The sequence below is a fragment of the Amphiura filiformis genome, chromosome 9 (assembly GCF_039555335.1).
Source record: "Amphiura filiformis chromosome 9, Afil_fr2py, whole genome shotgun sequence".
Classification (NCBI taxonomy): Eukaryota; Metazoa; Echinodermata; class Ophiuroidea; order Amphilepidida; family Amphiuridae; genus Amphiura; species Amphiura filiformis.
The window spans coordinates 12,547,870-12,567,193 of NC_092636.1; positions in this window are offsets into that span (position 1 = coordinate 12,547,870).

A 19,324-nucleotide genomic window follows, 5' to 3' on the forward strand; every position below is an offset into this window, starting at 1 on the left:
GAAACAACTTCAAAATGCAGAACAATTTGGTTGACACTCTTATTGCATCTTAGTGTGTGCTCAGTGGTGCTATCTTCAGTAGATAGCAGAAGGTGAAAAATGGGGCAAAACTATATAAAAATCATGGAATAAGTCTGAAAGGTCTTATTTGCTTTACTATTACTGTTGATGGTAAAGAATATCTAAGCAAATTTTCACACATGAAACAAAAAAATTGAAAATTCATGAGTTTGTTGTACTCTTCATAACCAGGGGCATTTTATTCTTCCATTATTTGCCCCAAAAGGAGGGAAGTTACTCCTTTGGGTAAAAATTTTGTGTTTGGATAGGAAAAAAAATGTGGAAAGGAAAAGTTTCAACAGGATTCAAGGAAGATTAAATAAAATGAACTAATTTGGGAAACAAGAAGTCTATGGAGCTTGTATTATTATGTTAAAGCCATAATGTACGATCTTATAATATGAAGTTAATAAAAAATTTTAACCTGATTTTTTGGCATATTTGTAATGTTTACACATGTCCCAACTTACACCTAAATGGAATCAGCCAAATTTGTTGTGTTTGTGTGTTTGTAGGTCAACAGAGCAATTTTGACATAAAGTCATAATTATGACTTTATGTCCATCATAGAACTCCATGTTAAACAACCAAAATAGCCAGTGGGGGGTTTCTTTCACTTCCCTGAAGTTTGAATGGACAGAAAGCCTTCCTGGCAGTTATAATACTAGTATTTCAGCATTTTGGGTCAAGAATAACAAAATAAAAATTTAACAGAAATCGTTCATTATAGCTTTAATATGGAGATGGGGCTACTTTTGGAATGAAATAGATTGTCATTGGCTGATAATGATTGTTCTACAGGGAAGAATTGTAATCGGGTAATGGGTACATATGATTAGCTTTCATGTATCAGTCCATTGGCTTTTACCCATCCCCAGCCAAATAATGATTTTGAGGGAAACCAGTGAATACTTTAGCATAAAATAGGCAGGTGGTGGCCGCATTGCATTCTCTAAATTCAGTAAATTTTCATCGTCAACCGTGTAATTGAATGGGATTATTTTGAAATTTTAAAACGCTTGAAATATCACAAACAAATAGGCCTATGTTGATAAATAATATAAATACAAGCTAAAACCGTTGGGGTTGGATAATGAACCCCACAAAACTAACCGACTATATTGGAAAATGCCGGGCGGTTTCACAAGTTGCCGGCTCGATCATGTCATCCGCCGCCTGAAAATAGGGAAGACTAAGAGCTACCAAGTTGGTTCTGTAATTGGGCAACCCAGACAGGGAAGAATTACTGAACAATTAGTGACTATGGCCATACTATGGGTAATACACACAAAGATCAAGGGAGCTGGTTTCTCAGTGATCTTCATATTTTATACAAAATCCATTTTCTTTTTAGTTTGAACATGAGGAAGCATTTGGTATTCTAATGGAAGACATAAACCACCATAAACTTAACAGAAAAATTACCAGGTCTGACAAATACCTACATGTACATTATTCAGTGAGCAAAGGGAGAGAATAAGAAACAATAAGGGAAAGGACATGTACATGTAGATAGCAACCAGCATACAATTTTCCCTTTTGGGTCCATTTCTGTGGGATTCAGGTAGGGAAGAATCTGGGAAAGAATGTGGGCACAGAACAGAAGCTTCTGAATGAATAGACACCCTAAAATAAACTGTTGATATAGTCAAATCATGTTAAATTTGCTATTATTCAGCAGCCTGTATGTCAGTAAGATATTTCAAAAATCTTCCACGGAGGAGTGTGGATTTAAAATGGAATAGGCTATTGTAAACTCCACATAAAATGTAACTAAATGGCAAAATGTTTTATTATCTGTTCAAGTTATATGCATATATTGCCCTGGGTATAACAAGCTTACCAGAGGGCATAGGTTTTAAAGAGAATAAAGGTATTGTCAGGCGGCGGATGACATGATCGAGCCGGCAACTTGTGAAACCGCCCGGCCATATGGCATTTTCCATATACTCGGTTAGTTTTGTGGGGTTCATTATCGAACCCCAACGGTTTTAGCTTGTATTTTTATTATTTATCAACATAGGCCTATTTGTTTGTGATATTTCAAGCGTTTGAAAATTTCAAAATAATCCCATTCAATTACACGGTTGATGATGAAAATTTACTGAATTTAGAGAATGCAATGCGGCCACCACCTGGGTATTGTTTTTAGCCACTATCGTGCATCTATATCGTCTCACTCTCATATAACATGGGCGACATCATTATTTTAAGTATTTACGCCAAATAAAAATATCATAAGTATGCCAAATTTTAATCAAATTAAATCCTACTTACAAGGAATTAACTGGGGTTTCAAATTGATCAGTCCAGGCGGCATAGGACACACAACATGTGACGTTCGAGGCTGGCGAAAATACAAGGCTGACAGCCCCATTCAAATTATACGGTTAGCAGTTATAAATTGAAAAACAACATATTTACAGTGTGGTACATTGTCGTGCTTCCAACGGTTTTAGAGTAAGATAATTTTGCTTTGACACCACATAACAAATTTAGAATTGTTTGTGAAGATTTCATGATTATGTGTTAATCCAATGGCGGCGTCAAAAATGATGATATCGCTTCCACCACCGTCTGGATCAGTCCCGTTGTTGCTATGCGCCTCCTATTGTATAGTATCAATGAACACACTGTGTTATATCGTGTCATATCACACAGGTAAGAACCAGCAAGACCCGGGAGCAAGACTTAATAAATTATGTGCTCAAATTTCTCACCCACAAAATACAACAAATAATTCTTGTTTCACTGGTTTCATATTTATTTCACCTCTACTTTCACATAATTACATCAACTTAAAAGGATTCATACCATATTTTCCTCTTTCACATAATACTCATTTAGGATACATTTTTCAATAAATTAATAATAACAATACATAACAATTATACAACTTATAACAATACTAAATACTAACACATAATTTAATGTCGCACCTGTTCACTCATTTGGCAATTTTAATTGCCAAATATTGAAAATATAAATAGGCCAGTCCTTTCTGTTTAGGAAATGGAAGAATGCATGATAACAGTTTGTTTCACCTTTATAAATTAAAGAAATAAAATGAGAAAACAAGGCATCTTTTTCTTTAAATTAAAAAAACAATTCAGGACAAGTATTTCGCATTTTGAAAAATTATCCTCTTTTTTCATTGACAAAATTGGGAGACTTTTGATTATTTGAACTGCGATTCTGGCTTAAATTTTTTGGCAACCCTCTTGAAAGAATGGATTTGCACTTGAAAAAAAAAATTGGGATGCTTGTTTGTTTGTTTTTAAGCAGGATAGAAAGAATGGTTAAATTAAGAAATCAGTAGTAAAACCTGTTAACATTCACATTTCAATTTTAGGGTGAGAATAACAGCATTTTTCCAATTTCTACTTCAAAGCCTTCAAAACATGTCTGCATGAAAGACAAGTCAGGATTTCAAAGGCTACAAACAATCACAAAATGTGACTGCAATAAATAACATAACAAACACAACAACAACAGTATTAAAATAAATACTAAAAATATTGACTTTGTCAAGTTAATTACAGTATACTGGAGGGATTGTAACACAAAGTAAAATAAATTTGTTATCTAGTTTTGCCAATCTTCATCTGGTATCAATGTTGCTTCTTTCTCCAATATTAATTTCTTTCATCTATGGCAGTGACATGCAGCAATTTGGCATTCAGAATTGGTCAGGCTCGTAACGGGGGGACTGGGGGCAGCCAAAGGCCCCAAAATCCCCTTTTTTGACCAAAAATGTCCCATTTGCGAGCATAGCGAGTGAAAAAATAGGGGTTTTCATGCCTTTTTGGTCAAAAAAGGTCCTAAATTTTGAAAATAAGTCCACTTTATCAAAATCCACCCCAGTTCAAAAGGTCCAAATTTTGAAAAAAGGTTCACATTTTCAAAATCAGCCCCCCAATAAATCCTGGTTACGGGCCTGGATTTGGTCAATAATTTGGCAAAACAAAGATACTAATTAGTTGGTTTAGACATGTGGATAAACAATAGTGACTTGAACAGAAACCAAGGCTGCCATAAACATTCTGGAACTTCTTCTTACTATGCCAGACTCATGTGACATCATGGTCTGATGGTATCTGGCTAGTAACAAGCATCTATAATTAAAGACAGAGATAAAAAGAATTTATCGCGTCTGATGTCACTGTCAATTACGATCCTTGATTGGTTCACACAGGTTAATCAGCGCGTAAAAGGAAGACCGATCTATCTGGTGCTGATCGGAGAAAAGGAATAGCAGCAAATGGCAAAAAAATTACGTACTTTTACAAGGCAAAAAGCAGCTCTAGGCATTGTGGACATGGTGCCTTCGGTTATGAAAGTTTAATATATAAATTTTGACGTTAAAAGGTGAGCTGTTGTAAACTGCTTATCCACAAAAATAGCCTGTTTAAGTAAAATTTCAAAGTTTAGGGGCCTGAGCTTTCGATCCTAGCAGGATCTTTATCAAAGGCAAAGTGACAAGCAAAATTTTGAGATGGTTTGTATGTCGAAAGGTGCAAAATTAACAATAAGGCGCCCGGTTATAAATCCGTGTTCAGCAAGTTATCATCACGACACTTGTAAACAAACCGTGCTCGAGTTTGATTGACAGATGACGTCAGACGCGATAAATTCTCTTTATCTTTGTCTTTCATTATACCACCAGTCCATCAACTGAGTGAACAAGGAATAGTGCTACTTTCTGAAAGCTCTTGGGTGTGTAAAATTCACGTTTTGAGTAACAGTTTAATCTTCTTCACCAAAATAATTAGTTATTTAACAGAAATCTAGAGTGCATTTTAGCCCTTATTCAAACTCCAATTTTAAAATAATTTGTTCCTGTTTTTGAAGCAAAGTGCTAGCTAATTGATGTGTTGACTCAGGGGCGTAGCCAGCTTTCTTGGTCAGGGGGGGCAAAATAAAATTTTGGGGGCACAGACGAAAAAAAATGCAGTTGCATCATACAATACATAGAGACTGAACGTCTCCGCGCTTCCCGAAAAGGGCCTTATGGGGGACGATGTGGCGTAGCTCAAAAAAAGTGGTATTTTACACTATTTTCGCCCATTATCCGGTTAAAAAAGTGCTTTATTGTTACAATGTGCGCGCGTAGCGCGGAAAATTTTTGTATTTTACACTATGTTGGCCCTGAATTTTGCTAGAAAAGGGGCTCCTTGCCCTTTTCTTTTCCTTTGCCCTCCTGATTTTCTCTTTCATTTTTTTGTCAGAGGGGCACTTTTTCTTTCATTTTTTTTTGTCAGGGGGGGCACTCTGCCCCCCCTGCCCCCCCGCTGGCTACGCTACTGTGTTGACTTCTGACAACAATGCCTGGCAGTATGCGCATACATCATCACAATTTCCATTGTTTTTTGCCTGAAAGTATGTGCGCGCATCAAATTTTGTTCAGGGCCCGTGTTTTTAAAACTCACGCCACATCACAATAAGGCTATTGAACAGTGTAGTGGTTTCATGTAGTTCACTCAAGCATATTGATATACCAGTCCCTTGCCTTTGTTGATAAATATTGAGGTCAACTCATCTATAAATAACCAGAAAAGATGAAATAACATGGTGTTATTCCACTTGAAATCCATACACCCTGATAGAAGACCAGAGAAGATGAGTTCCCATCTTCTCTGGGAAGACATGACCCTAATCTTCTACACAAGAGTGTAAATTTTAATTGGAGTTGCCTGAATTGGTGACTCCACTTGAAATCTACACCCCCTGTGTGGGGGATTAAGGTTGTGTCTTCCATAAGGGGTGTAGTATCATAGTATGGATTTTTAACTGGAAAAGCACATTAATCTTCAAAAGGTGTATAACCAAGCAATTAATTATACAATGTTCACAAATATCCATTCCACATATGTGACCATCCAGCACAACTGAGCCCTGAAGTTTACAATCATCATTTTTGAGATATTCAACCAAAATATTCTGCTTGAAATTAGCTTTAAAATGATGTATATCATGTCTATAGTACTTGACATTTAAGTAGTGAAAAATCAATAAAACAGTAAATAAATCCTTTGTTTCCTATTGTTTATTGTTAAGTTCAATGGAGCATATCTCAATAGTGGCACTGGAGACATCCGGGCTCAGTTGTGGTGGATGGTCACATATTGTATTGCTCACATTCCCCTTGATATATCATAACTCTAAGACCATACAATAATTACATAAATGGAACATAAATTAAGCATGTTTCTTATATTCCACAAAATTTCCCATGCAGCATACGTCTATTATCTTTCTAGTGAGCACACAGTTTTACAGGGTAGCCTTTATACAAATTCACTTAGCAATACCTTAATCATAGAAGATGAAAATCAAATATACCATAAATCTCTACTGAATTTTTATATGCTCTTCTAGTTTTCAGTTATATATCTATATCTTTCCTGGTCTTAAAATTGAACAATACAAACCACACCCAAATTAAACAGTACTGTTATAGTCATGAGCTTAATGCACTTGCTTCATCCATCATTTCATTAAAATTATAGTCAGGTGCAAGAAGCAATAAACTACGTTCTACCTCAAATAACCATAGTCCAGTATTTATATATACTATAAGCTTTTGTCTTTTATTGAGAATTTCAAGTGCAATAAAATTTTGAAGGGTTAGTGCCATATAAGGCAATAGCTGCCAAGTGTCAAATTTTTGAACGGATACAATATATCACCTCAAGTTCGGTAGTAACATCAAAATCAATGCTTTTTCGCAATTGTGTTGCAATCAACAAACCGCCCTGTATGCGTGTGTGTACGCATATGGTTCAATACTGCGACTTGCCCCCTATACGTCACTACCAAACTTGAGGCAAACCAAAGAACAGAAAGCAGAAATGGTCAAATCTCTATAGAGCAGCTATAATTGCATATAGGACTTTCCATATTGTTTTCCATAAATATTCCCCCACACATGCCATGCAAAAGAGTAAAATTCATGTTGTGTCTCAAGCCATTTTATTGGGAATTCTAAATTCAAAAGACTTACTTTTTTCTTCAAAATGTCAAGTATTGAAAGCAAATTGCTCTAGTATTGAATTCGTTTGGGCAAAGTGAACAACTTTGACTTCACCTAGAATAAATCCCACCCATTACAGCCTTATGACCCCTTCTTCAGCATTATAAAAAGTAACACAGTGAAAAAAAATATTGCACCAACCCTACGCATCTTGAAGGGAATCTATATAAGGGATTGAAACCCGGGGATTGAAATAAATCAGGCTATTCCATTTAAAATCCACACTACCCTGTGGAATATGTTAGAAAGACCATCAACATGGGGAGTATGAATTTAATTGAGTATCAAATTAACACAGTAGGTAGCTCCGTTTGAATTTCATAAACCATCTAAGAATGAATCAACCAGAATGTTCCACCTGAAAGATCGAGTGAGTTTAAAATAGAGTTGGCTAAAGTGTTAATTATATTTGAAATTCACACTCCCCCTGTAGTAGATATTTCCAAAATCCTCAACAGGGGAATATGGACATAAAATGGATCAGCCTAATGTACTAGCTGTTCTGCAGATCTTAAGTTCTTAAAGACAATAAACACTACTTTGACTTTTGCAATATCTGAAAACATTTTTCTTAACTCGCCAAACGCTATAGCAGCACCTTAACCAACATAAAATAGTAATACTAAGATCTTTCAAAACCATAAGTACGTATTTTTCACATTCACAGTACATTTACCACAAAATCCACACATTTCAACATTAATGTATAAAGTGCCTACATGGAAGTCATATTAACGCCATTACCAATAAAAGGCATTCATAAAGGTACGTTATTAAATAACTTGGTATAAACAGGTAACAAGACATGAACTTGGGTTGAAAATGGTTACAAAAATATCAAGTGTTTATAATTACATGTGATAGAGTATCTCTGTATATTATTATATATATATTTCACACTTAAGGGAACTGGAATGAGCGTTTTGAGCGTTTCGACAGCATTTTTGTGGGACATGAGAGCACATCAGACCTATCGAATTGCATTCTGAATACGAAGAATGTCTTTCTGATATCAAATAATTTTCATTTTATGAAATTCACGAAATAATACAAATTTTATGACAAATTATTAAAATTTGATATTTTTCACATTTTGGAGATATAACAGTCCTCGAAGTTTATAAATTTAATGATATAGTCTTAAAGTGTATGTAGCTGGGAGGAAAAGCTGACATCAATTGAAAATTTGACCTTTCATATTGAAGATATGGATTTTTTTCCCAAAAGACATAATTTTTTTGGGTGTTTTGGGAAAAAAAATCCATATCTTCAATACGAAAGGTCAAAATTTTCAATTGATCGCCGGCTTTTCATCCCACCTACATTATGTACTCATAGTAAACTTTATAAATCTGATGATTTCTACCTAAAGTGTATGTAGGCTACATACACTTTAGGTAGAAATCATCAGATTTATAAAGTTTACTTCGAGTACTGTTAAATATCAAAAATATCAATTTTTAATGATTTGCCATAAAATGTGTATTAAATTGCAAATAAAAAAAAATCAAAATTATTTGATATCAGAAGGCCATTCTTAGCATTCAGAATGCAATTCGACATGTCTGAAGTGCTCTAATGTCCCACAATAAATACTGTCCAAACGTTCATACCCCTTCCCTTAATGGGCTGGTCGAGTTGAAATTCATCACCCCTATGGAACATAATGACCTTAGTCTTCCACACAGGGAGTGAGAATTTCAAATGGGGTCACCTGAATGGGTGACTTCATTTGAAATCTACACCACCTGTGTGAGGGAGGTTAAGGTCATATCTTCCATGGGGGTGGACTTCAACTGGAATAGCCCAAACACTTTGTACAATCACTACATTTGAGACCGACTGACTCTTTTGTAGAATGACAAAAACACAAAATATTTTGACCCAAAAATCTGTCCATCGAATTGCAGCATACGCTATCAAATCCATTGCGACAACATGCCATATTATCTTGGGTGTAGATTATTCATCAAGTAGTTTAATTAAAGATTATTTAAAAAATTAAATCTAATACTGGAACTGACATTTTGCAACTCACTTTGCTACGTTGCGTTCGAAACCATCAAGACTTCAGGCATCTCAAAACTCTGCTGTGCAAGAACACTGAACACTTCTTCACCAGAAGATGCAGTTACCCTTGACAAAGAGGAGAGGTGGTTCCAGAGAGGAGTCAGGGAATCCACATGTGTGAGAGTGGAGGAGCCTGCCATTACCAAAGAAGAGGGATTCTGCTTCTAACTATCACACATATGACACCTTGCATTATAAGACATTCCTCAGATGCCTCATGGAGTCTGATGGTTTCGAACGCAACGTAACAAAGTGAGTTGCAAAATGTCAGTTCCAATATTAGATTTTATTTCAAAAATAACATATGCTGTATTGTAATGACGTTCCAAAATGCCTAGAAATCAACCAAAATAAGTTGTTGCCAGCTTCTAGTAAAGTTACAACATGACTTGCTTTCCAACAATACACTCCATAAATGTAGACCTTTCTCCCTAAATCACACAATGCAACACAAGTATTCCACAAATTATTTTTGCTGGTGACATTCTTATGTCTGTGGCTGTACTTCAAAGGGCTATTCCATTTAAAATCCACACTAACATCTTTGACAGGGGGACTATGAATTTCAATTGGAATTAATACATTAGGCAGCTCCCTTTGAATTCAATACACCCTCTATCAAAGATTCTACCTGAATCTTCCTCAGAAAGATGGTGAGTTTCATAATTACATGTGATCTCTGTATATTATATATATATTTCACACTTAACAGGCTATTCTAGTTGAAATTCATACAACCCCTATGGAACATATGACCTTAATCTTCCACACAGGGAGTGAGAATTTCAAAAGGGGTCACCAGAATCTTCCTCAGAAAGATGGTGAGTTTCAAAATACTTGAACAATGTGTCAATTCCATTTGAAATTCATACTGAAAATTTTGGTACCAAAATTTAATTTTTCGCTAAAATGGAGATAAAACAGTACTGCTCTGAGCCCTCATTATACTCATCCCTTAGTACACAGTTCCTTAACCCTAATATGCTTACACATTCATAGAATGATATTGGAATGTATTGAGTACATATTTGTTTACTTCAAAACTTTGCCACTTTTGCTAATAGATATCATAGTTTCATACATTTTGCTTTGAGAATACAATTATATTGAGAAAAGACAAGTCTGGTGGTTCCTGATGCTAAGTAGCAAAGTTACAAAAAGTAAGTTCCAGTATTAGATTTATTCCCGGGGGGATCACTCATATATGAAAGTTGTATGCATCCACGTGAAAGAAAACACGGATTTAGGGTGTTTTTGAAAAGCAAAACGAGGATCCGCGCGGATCCGCGATTAGGGTCTCAAAACACTCATTTTACTAAAAGAAGGGGTGTTTTTTTAAAGGACGATCCTCACTTAGGGTAGTTTTTTTAAATACCCAATTAACAGACATTAGTGGTGACATATTTATCAAGTTATTCGGCACAAAAGAGTGGTTTCTAAGCAGTTTTACTAACCAGATTTTTTAAAAAATCGGAGCCGACTTCAACAAAGCCAATTTTAAGCTTACTGATATCATCACTGTCACTGTCACTGATATCCGACTGACACACTAATGAATAGGGGCAAATTTCAAACCAATTCCTCACTTATGGTGTTTTTATATTGTCTGTCCTTGTTTACGGGTAAATTTTTAAAAAATCCTCGCTTAGGATGTTTTTATTTGAGTAAAATCCTTGTTTAGGGTTAGTTTGACAAATTTTCGACATCCAAGCTTAGGGTCATTTTTGAAAGTCAATTCACGCGGATGCTTACAACTTTTATACATGAGTGGCCCCCTGGGGATTTATTTTCAAAACTTTGTTTACAACTGGATGACAAAATACACTCACTCACAATTATCCTGTATTACTTGAGAGCACCGAGCGATTACACATGTTGATTTATACCCCAATCACGTTAATGGACTAAACTTTACATGATTGATGATGTCATCAAATTAATGAATACTAAATTGCAGCAAACTGTATGATTGGTTTCATTTTAACAACCAGATGGAATAACAATGGGAAAGCACTCTTCCACCACATTGTTTACAAAAACTAAATAAAAAGATAAATAAAAATACCCCCATATAGTGGATCATTCCTGGAATCCAAGTTGGACAAATATTTTGCAATAAGATCACGGTCATATTGGGCTATTCCAGTCAAAACTCATACAACCCCTATGGAAGACATGACCTTAATCTTCCACACAAGGAGTATATATTTCAAATGGGGCTACCTGAATGGGTGACTCCATTTGAAATCTACACTGTGTGGGAGAATCATGTCTTCCATAGGGGTATGGATTTCAACTGGAATAGCCCAATAAAACCAATCCTTGTCATTTTCAGGGGCAAGAGCTTAATACTTGAAAAGATTGTCCTTGCCAAACTTTGGTCCACGGTAAGTTCAGGACTGATGTAGGTGCGTATTTCTCTGGCTGCAATATCAAATTGCGCACATAAAGTTACTTGCGTTAAGTTTCTGTACACACACGCATACAAGTGCAGTTTGTTGGCTGTGCTACACTGAAAAAGCATTGCCGTCAATACTAATCATAAACTTGAGGTGAAAAGAATATACCGTATTTCGTCGAATAGTCGCCCCCCCTCAAATAAACGCCCCCACCACTTTTTTTCAACCAAGATGTTTCAAAATTCCGATATTTCCATGCTATCTTGTGTAGTAAGCTTACCAAGTTGCTCACATGGTCGTGAGCAGCAGCAATAAATGGTGAAAATCTGCATCCGAACCCGGAAGTGAACCAAAAGTCAGTGTCAAAAGGTCATAGTTCGTCATTTTAGCGTGACTTTTAAGCTTACCTAATGATTTTAACGGGAATTTTCGTGCTAAAAATGACCTCTAATAAACGCCCCCCCTTGGGAAAATGTAACGCCCCCGGGGGCGTTTATTCGACGAAATACGGTAATAAAATAATATGGAAAAAAGATTTGAAGGAAGGGTTAGGAAGTGTAGCCTATGTAGGGACCACAAAAATTATTATGTGAGAATAATACTTAATTTAGTATTATTCTCCTAATTAGTTTAGTGTTTTATCAACATGGGAACACAAGGTAAGCAGTCCAGTATATGAGTCAGAATTAAAACAAATGTCAAAGTTTCAAACAAATTTGACTTCCCGTAGGCAGTCCCCTACACTCACTGCCCAAGATAAAAAGAAAAAGAAGCAGCAGTGGCAAACTGCCAACTCTGTTGTTTACTGTGATGTTCACAGGCTGTCAAAATGATGAATTGGTAGTGAAAAGTGATAAATATTGATCTACAAAAAATGGCTTGTTTAAACCAATAAAGTTCAAAATGTGTAAAATCACAATTATCAAGCATTCATGCATTATATGCCCAAAGACAAATCGGTTGACCTCTAAAGGGTGCATTCACAGATTTTCATTTGGAATTTCATGTTAAATTATCACTGTACCACCTAATGAAATCAACGTAACATTCTTTAAAGGCAAGTTACTGATGTAAAAACTAGAAATTGAAAATTGACATTGGACTTGTTTCCCCTGATCTTGTCACATGTAATATGCGTGTACATCCATATCAAAACGATGCACTTGTCGGCTGTTACATACCAGACTCATCTCAAGTGGAGGTCACTTCAAATCATCCCAAGTCACATGCTTTAGGAATACAGAGGACATTGCTTAACCATGTGACATGGGGATTATTTTATTAAACGTGATATATCCCCTTTTGATGAGTCTGGTTTATATTTTTAGCTATTATGTGAAATGAGACACATGTAGCAACCGGCAAGTGCATCGTTTTGATATGGATGTACACATATGTGCTTTTCCAGATTTATGTGTAAGCAGTAAGCTCACAATTTTTATGCCGATATATAACAGAGAAACAACCAGCTTTAATAGCCTATGCTGCTATATAACCATGCAACCAATTTAATAGCCCAAGGCAAAATGAGGATAATGCACAATGCCTAAATAACACTCAAACAATGTAGCAAATAATATATCAAAACAAATCGAACATGATTTGAGAGGAATACATCTCAATTTAAAAATAAACTTTCTTAATACTGTTATAATTTTCAGGAAAAACATTGTAAGACTACTGGGTCATAGACCTGAGTTGTTTGGATTTAAATAGTTCTGTATGTGTACATCCATGTAACTAGTTAAAGTATATTAGGACTTGTACATCTAATGATGTTTAGAACCCAGGGGCAACTTAACATTGAAGGAGTATCATCAAGGAACATTGAATTTCAAAAAGTACCTTACAGGGTTGTTTGATTTAAATCACACCGATTTAAATCATTGACTTAAAGCGCGATTTAAATCTCTTGATTTTTTTTTTAATCACTGATTTAAATCATTTTGTACCATTTTTGATAAATGTAAGTTAATTTCTTGCTTAAATTGACTGTTTTAGACTTGGAAACACTTTTTTGGAAGTTTCTTAATTTTTGCACAAAAAGTATTCAAGTTCATGTAAATTCTATGATTCATTATTCAGGGCTTAACCTCAAAAAAGTGTGTGCTGTTTTAGATGGTCATAGAATTCTCAAGGATTGGCATACTTAAGAATTGGGCTATACCATTTAAAATCCATACTCCCCCTGTGGAAGATTTTGGAAATATCTTCCACAAGGGGAGTATGAATTTCAAATGGAATGATCACATTCGCAGCTCCATTTGTAATTCGCCCTCCCTCAGTGGAAAATTCAGATTGAATCTTCCTCAGAGGGTGTATGAAATTCAAAAGGAGCTACCTAATGTGTTTATTCCATTTGAAATTCATACTCCCTCTGTGAAAGATATTTCCAAAATCTTCCACAGGGGTAGTGTGGATTTTAAATGGAAAAGCCCATTGTGATTCCTAGGTCAGTAGACTGGAATCCTTGAGTTTTGCCATTGCTGATGACATCACTGAGCTTTGGAATTACAACCAGGGCTTACTGTGACCTTTTTCCGAAATGAACAAAACTTGTTTACCATTTTATTTGCGCTTACTGCAATCTTGTTTGCGTATTATTATAGAACACACTTTGACAAGCGTCTTCTGTGACGTTGCGATTGCTGCCATCTACCATGTAATAGACGGTGTGCAGAAACCAATCAAATTCAGTGCTAACAAGCTAAAACATAGCCACTGACTAAGAATGCCTATAATAGTCAATAGGGATTGCTAAAGTCTTATTCAGATTCCCTTTTACAAATTAAGCGTACTGCTAGCCGTCCAGCGCGTATTATTTGCACAAGGTCCAATGCACACGCTTAACGTCGCACGCGTATACGCGATGGTTAAGCTGTCAAATGAAATCTGAATAAGACTTTATTGTCATCATTTGAAATTAGACATAACTGAAATTGGTCTGCGGTCTTAATTCAATATTTCATCTGCATTAAAATAAGGTCCAATTGTGACTGTTGAAGTTGACTTATATCCGTCAGTTGAACACGTAACAAGAAATTGTAAAAAAGTGTTTCCAAGTCTAAAACTATTATCTATTGATTCTGCACCCACTAGTTCCACTTATGTTATAGCACTAGAATCCCCAACATGATCATCTATTAGTGCACAGTTCTTTAACCCCAATACATTTGCACATTCATTGAATGACCTTCGAACATTTGAGTACAAAAACTCATACCCTGCAACTTGAGGTCAAATTTTGCATTATGGGTTGAGGCTATTGTGGTCCATAGTGTAGGTTTCACAACACACATTGGGCTATTCCAGTTGAAATCCATACACCCCCATGGAACACATCCCTTCTACAGTCTACTCTGTAATCTCCTACATAGGGAGTGTGAATTTCAAATGAGGCTTACCTGAATGGGCGACTCCATTTGAAATCTATACCTCCTGTGTGTGAGATTAAGATCACATCTTCTATACGGGGGTATATGAATTTTAACTGGAAGAGCCCCTCGTGTGTGTTGATGCCTGATCACCACTCTCACTTAAGTGGAACTGGTGGTGGGTGTATCAAGTAAAAAGATACATATAATAGTTGTAAACTGAAAAGCACCCTTAATGGCCAACCTCTAAAGATTCTTACAATTTGAACATGTTAAGGGGGTACTACACCCCTGCCCAATTTTGTGCCTATTTTTGCATTTTTCTCAAAATGTATAGCGCATTAGTGACAAGTAAGATATGTATATTATAGGGGCAAGGACTACAACTACTGCACTGGAAATTTTATTTCAGCACAGACAACAGTTGTGGAGTTACAGTCAAAAATGAGGAAAACCAATATTTGATCAATAAATCAATAACTACTTGCCTTGAGTTGCTGAATTTTCAGTGCAGTAGTTGTAGTCCTTGCCCTATAATATACATATCTTAATTGTCACCAATGTGCTATAATTTTTGAGAAAAATGCAACAAATAGGCACAAAATTGGCCAGGGGTGTAGTACCACCTTAAACAGCTATAAAGACGGGTTTGTCATTCGATATAGGTCATTAAAGGAGTGTGAGCGTGACCCAATCAAAAACCTCATTCCTCACTTTTCCTCATCAAAACTGAGATTTTTGTATCAGTAGAAAGCTCATATTGTTCTCATTACCTCAGTAATTTAGCTCAAAAGTGGGAAACAGACTGTTTGAACTGCAAGTAATACAGAAAACACAATGACATTGCATCTTTAACCAGGTACGGCTTGAATTGCGTGTATACCATATCCTTTCAATAGCAACATTATTTATCAGGGGATCTGTTGCACAAGTTTTGTCAATAGAGCTTGAATTGAAACTGTAGTTTGCAAATTAAATTTCAACTGAATTGAATTGAAAAGAAGTAATTTTGAAACTGTCGTAGTATGATACCCAGTCATCAATGCAACAACAGATTGGACTCTATAGATATAAAGGATACGTCACACTTTATATGAGTTAACCATATTTTCCTATCCGAGTGAATAATGTGCAAATTCAAAATTTACACACACAAACCTATTTATTCCACACAGACTTTGGCCTGTTTGCTCATAACTAGGTGAAATCCATACACCCCCTATGGAAGGCATCACCTTAATCTTCCACACAGGGAGTGCAAATTTCAAATGGGGTTACAGTACCAGCTGAATGGGTGAAACCATTTTGATATCTATGGATTTCAACTGGAGTCACATATTGAGCTGGTTACTGACTTCACTGAGTGGGTATTGGCATGTGCTAGAATCATCCTCTACTCTAGGCCCTATGAATTATATGGGTCTCCATACGTAGAGTAATGACTCTAAAGAGGGTATTTTATGTCCAGTACAACAAATATCATACAAATTACTGACCAATATATATGTGGTGTCTATACTAAAACTATTATAGTACCACATACAGTATAACACACACCTATCATTTTGAAGTTTTAGCCCACATTATATGAGTCCGTTTATGGCTCAATTTTTTGGCTAGTCTCAAAAATTTCAAAAAAGGATGCATTTTATAGGAAATTCCAAATATTCCAACAGGTCTTGCAGTCAAATGCAGTGTTTGAATTAAGATAAAAATTGTGACCCGATCTGATCCACTTAGGCTAAAGTCGGAAATTTTGAAAATTGAGTTTTTACCATTAGGCGATGAAAAGAAGAAAACAAATGAATGCCGACCCAAATTTCGGAAATTTCAGGAACAATTTTTTGTGTGTGTATTTTGTATTATTATTCAAATTGAAAATTATTCACAGATTTTGGTTATTTTTTGGGTCATTAAAAAAAAACCAGGCCGGCCGACCGACCGACCCTACTTGAAAGGTCCGTCCGCCCGTAGAACAGGGTTTCTTTTTTTTCGTCGCCTTACTAACTTACATCACTTACTGATGTTGAATCCCCAGGTCTCTTGAATACTTGGTTGCAAAGTTATGAACCTTTTATATATCCATTTTCTAATGTTTTTTATTGTTTTTTTCTCCTCATTTTTTGCTTATATCTCTGCGGTTTCCTTTATTGCCGACTTAAGCCTGATTGGACCAGATCTGTTCACAATTATAAGTTTTCTGTGTCTTGATCAATAACTCAAGAACCAAAAGACTTTTCAAACTGTAAACACACTTTTCAAGTTGAACTTCTCAGAAAATTTCCTATGCATATATACCACTCTCTTTTGAAATATTTTTTTCCCAAATTTTAACGAAAGTCAAAAATTGGGTCACAGATGGAAAAATAGAATGTGGGTCAAAATCTTTTTTAGTAACACATTTGTTTGCATAGGGATATATATGTGGTTCTGGTTTGAAATGGAACCTTCTAGTACAAAAACTACATTGACTTCTTACATACATCAACACCATATCTATAACATGCTTATGTATGTTTCTGTATACACTGCAATTTTGACAAAAGATTTCATTTTGTGATTTAATTTTGCTGAAATTCAGCGAAGGTTTTTAATTCACAGAATTTATATCAAGTAAATGGTATAATACCTTATGTATATAAAATATATTTTGTGTTGCATTATATTTCATGCCTCCACAGCTACTCGAAAAAAACCCGCAAAATTAAAACTCTTGCAAAAATAACAGTGTACACAGTATATCAATATCTCCACAATGAGTTGATGGGATTGAAAGTGAAGGAATGGGCTATTCCAGTTGATATCCATACACCCCCTGTGGAAGAAATGACCTTAATCTCCCACACAGGGAGTGTGAATTTCAAATGGGGTTGCCTGAATGGGGGACTCCATTTGAAATCTACACCCCCTGTGTGGGAGATCAATGTCACACATCTTCCATAGGGGGATGTATTTTAATTTGAACAGCCCGATGAGATTGGTTACTTGTTATGTACTGGGCAATGACATACAATATGATACAACCGATACTTCATCACCACACTGGATTACATAACATGTAATATTATATCACCATATTTAGTAGGTATATTATAGTCCTACTCTTTCTTTGAGCTGAACTCAGGGGGTGGGAGTCTTATTGGCAAAGTGGGTACAGAAATGTGTGGCATTTTTAGGTTCTTGAATATAAAGGGGTGCACATTTTCTTTGTAAATTCAAAAAAGTGTGGATTTGTCATTTTTGCAGCAACATTTGCAGAAATGTCTTTACTATTTGCAAATCTTGAAGTAGGTGTTTCATTATGACAAAGCTGATGGGTACCAATCATTTTAATACACCCCATACAGGCTAAAATAGGAATAGGAAGTTTAACAGAGTATGGGACTCTACCCAGGGACTCTATCCTGAGACTCTCCTCAGGTGAATATGGTTACTTCCAAAAGTTCTTTTATAGTTGACAAATGCATTATGATCTATTTACTCTAAAACACCCACTAGTTCCACTTGAGTAAGAGATGTGTGTCGAGGTATCAACACCCTGAGATCAACACAAACATGTATTCAAGTGGAACTGGTGGGTGTTTCAAGTAGATATATAATAGTTAAAACCATTTAGTTATTTCATTTCAAAATCTAAATCTTTCTAGGAAAGTAGATAACAATGCTACTTTGTTTAACCCCATGAGAACTACCCGCCTATTGGTCAAAAAGAAGTTTTCATTATCAATTGGACCAATCAGCAATATTGTTAGAATAATTTCACCATGCAAAAAACTTGGGGTAAATTATTTGCAAAGCTCCATTCTGATTGGTGATTTAAGTGAAGATAACACATAATTGACCAATCAGAGGCAATGTTAGATCGGCAGGTAGTGCTCAGAGGGTTAACACATGGGAGGTTGGTATTGTTTGCAACACCCCATGTGGAAATTGTGGTCTCAGATACTATATTAACAGTATTATTTGGGTATGGTCTTCTATGCTAACACTTGGGTAAGGTGCTCTATGTTCACACAGGGCCGTAGCAAGCGGGGCAGCCGGGGATGCCATGGCCGCCCCACTTTTTGAGAAATTTGTTATGTTTTTCTTTATATCTTTATTTCAATTTGGTCATATATTTGTATTTTGGCCGCCCCACATTTGTCATGGCCATCCAACATTTTACAACCTTGCTACAGCCCTGTGTTCACACATGCTGCCGTCACTCAATTTCCATGGGAAATGTGAATTTTGGACTATACCAGTCGAAATCCAAACACCCTATATGGAAGACATGACCGGAAAAGGTTGGTATTGTTTGAACCACCACATGTGGAAATTGTGGTCTCAGATGTTATTACCAGTATTATTTGGAACCAAACACGGGGGTGCAGATTTTAAATGTAGTC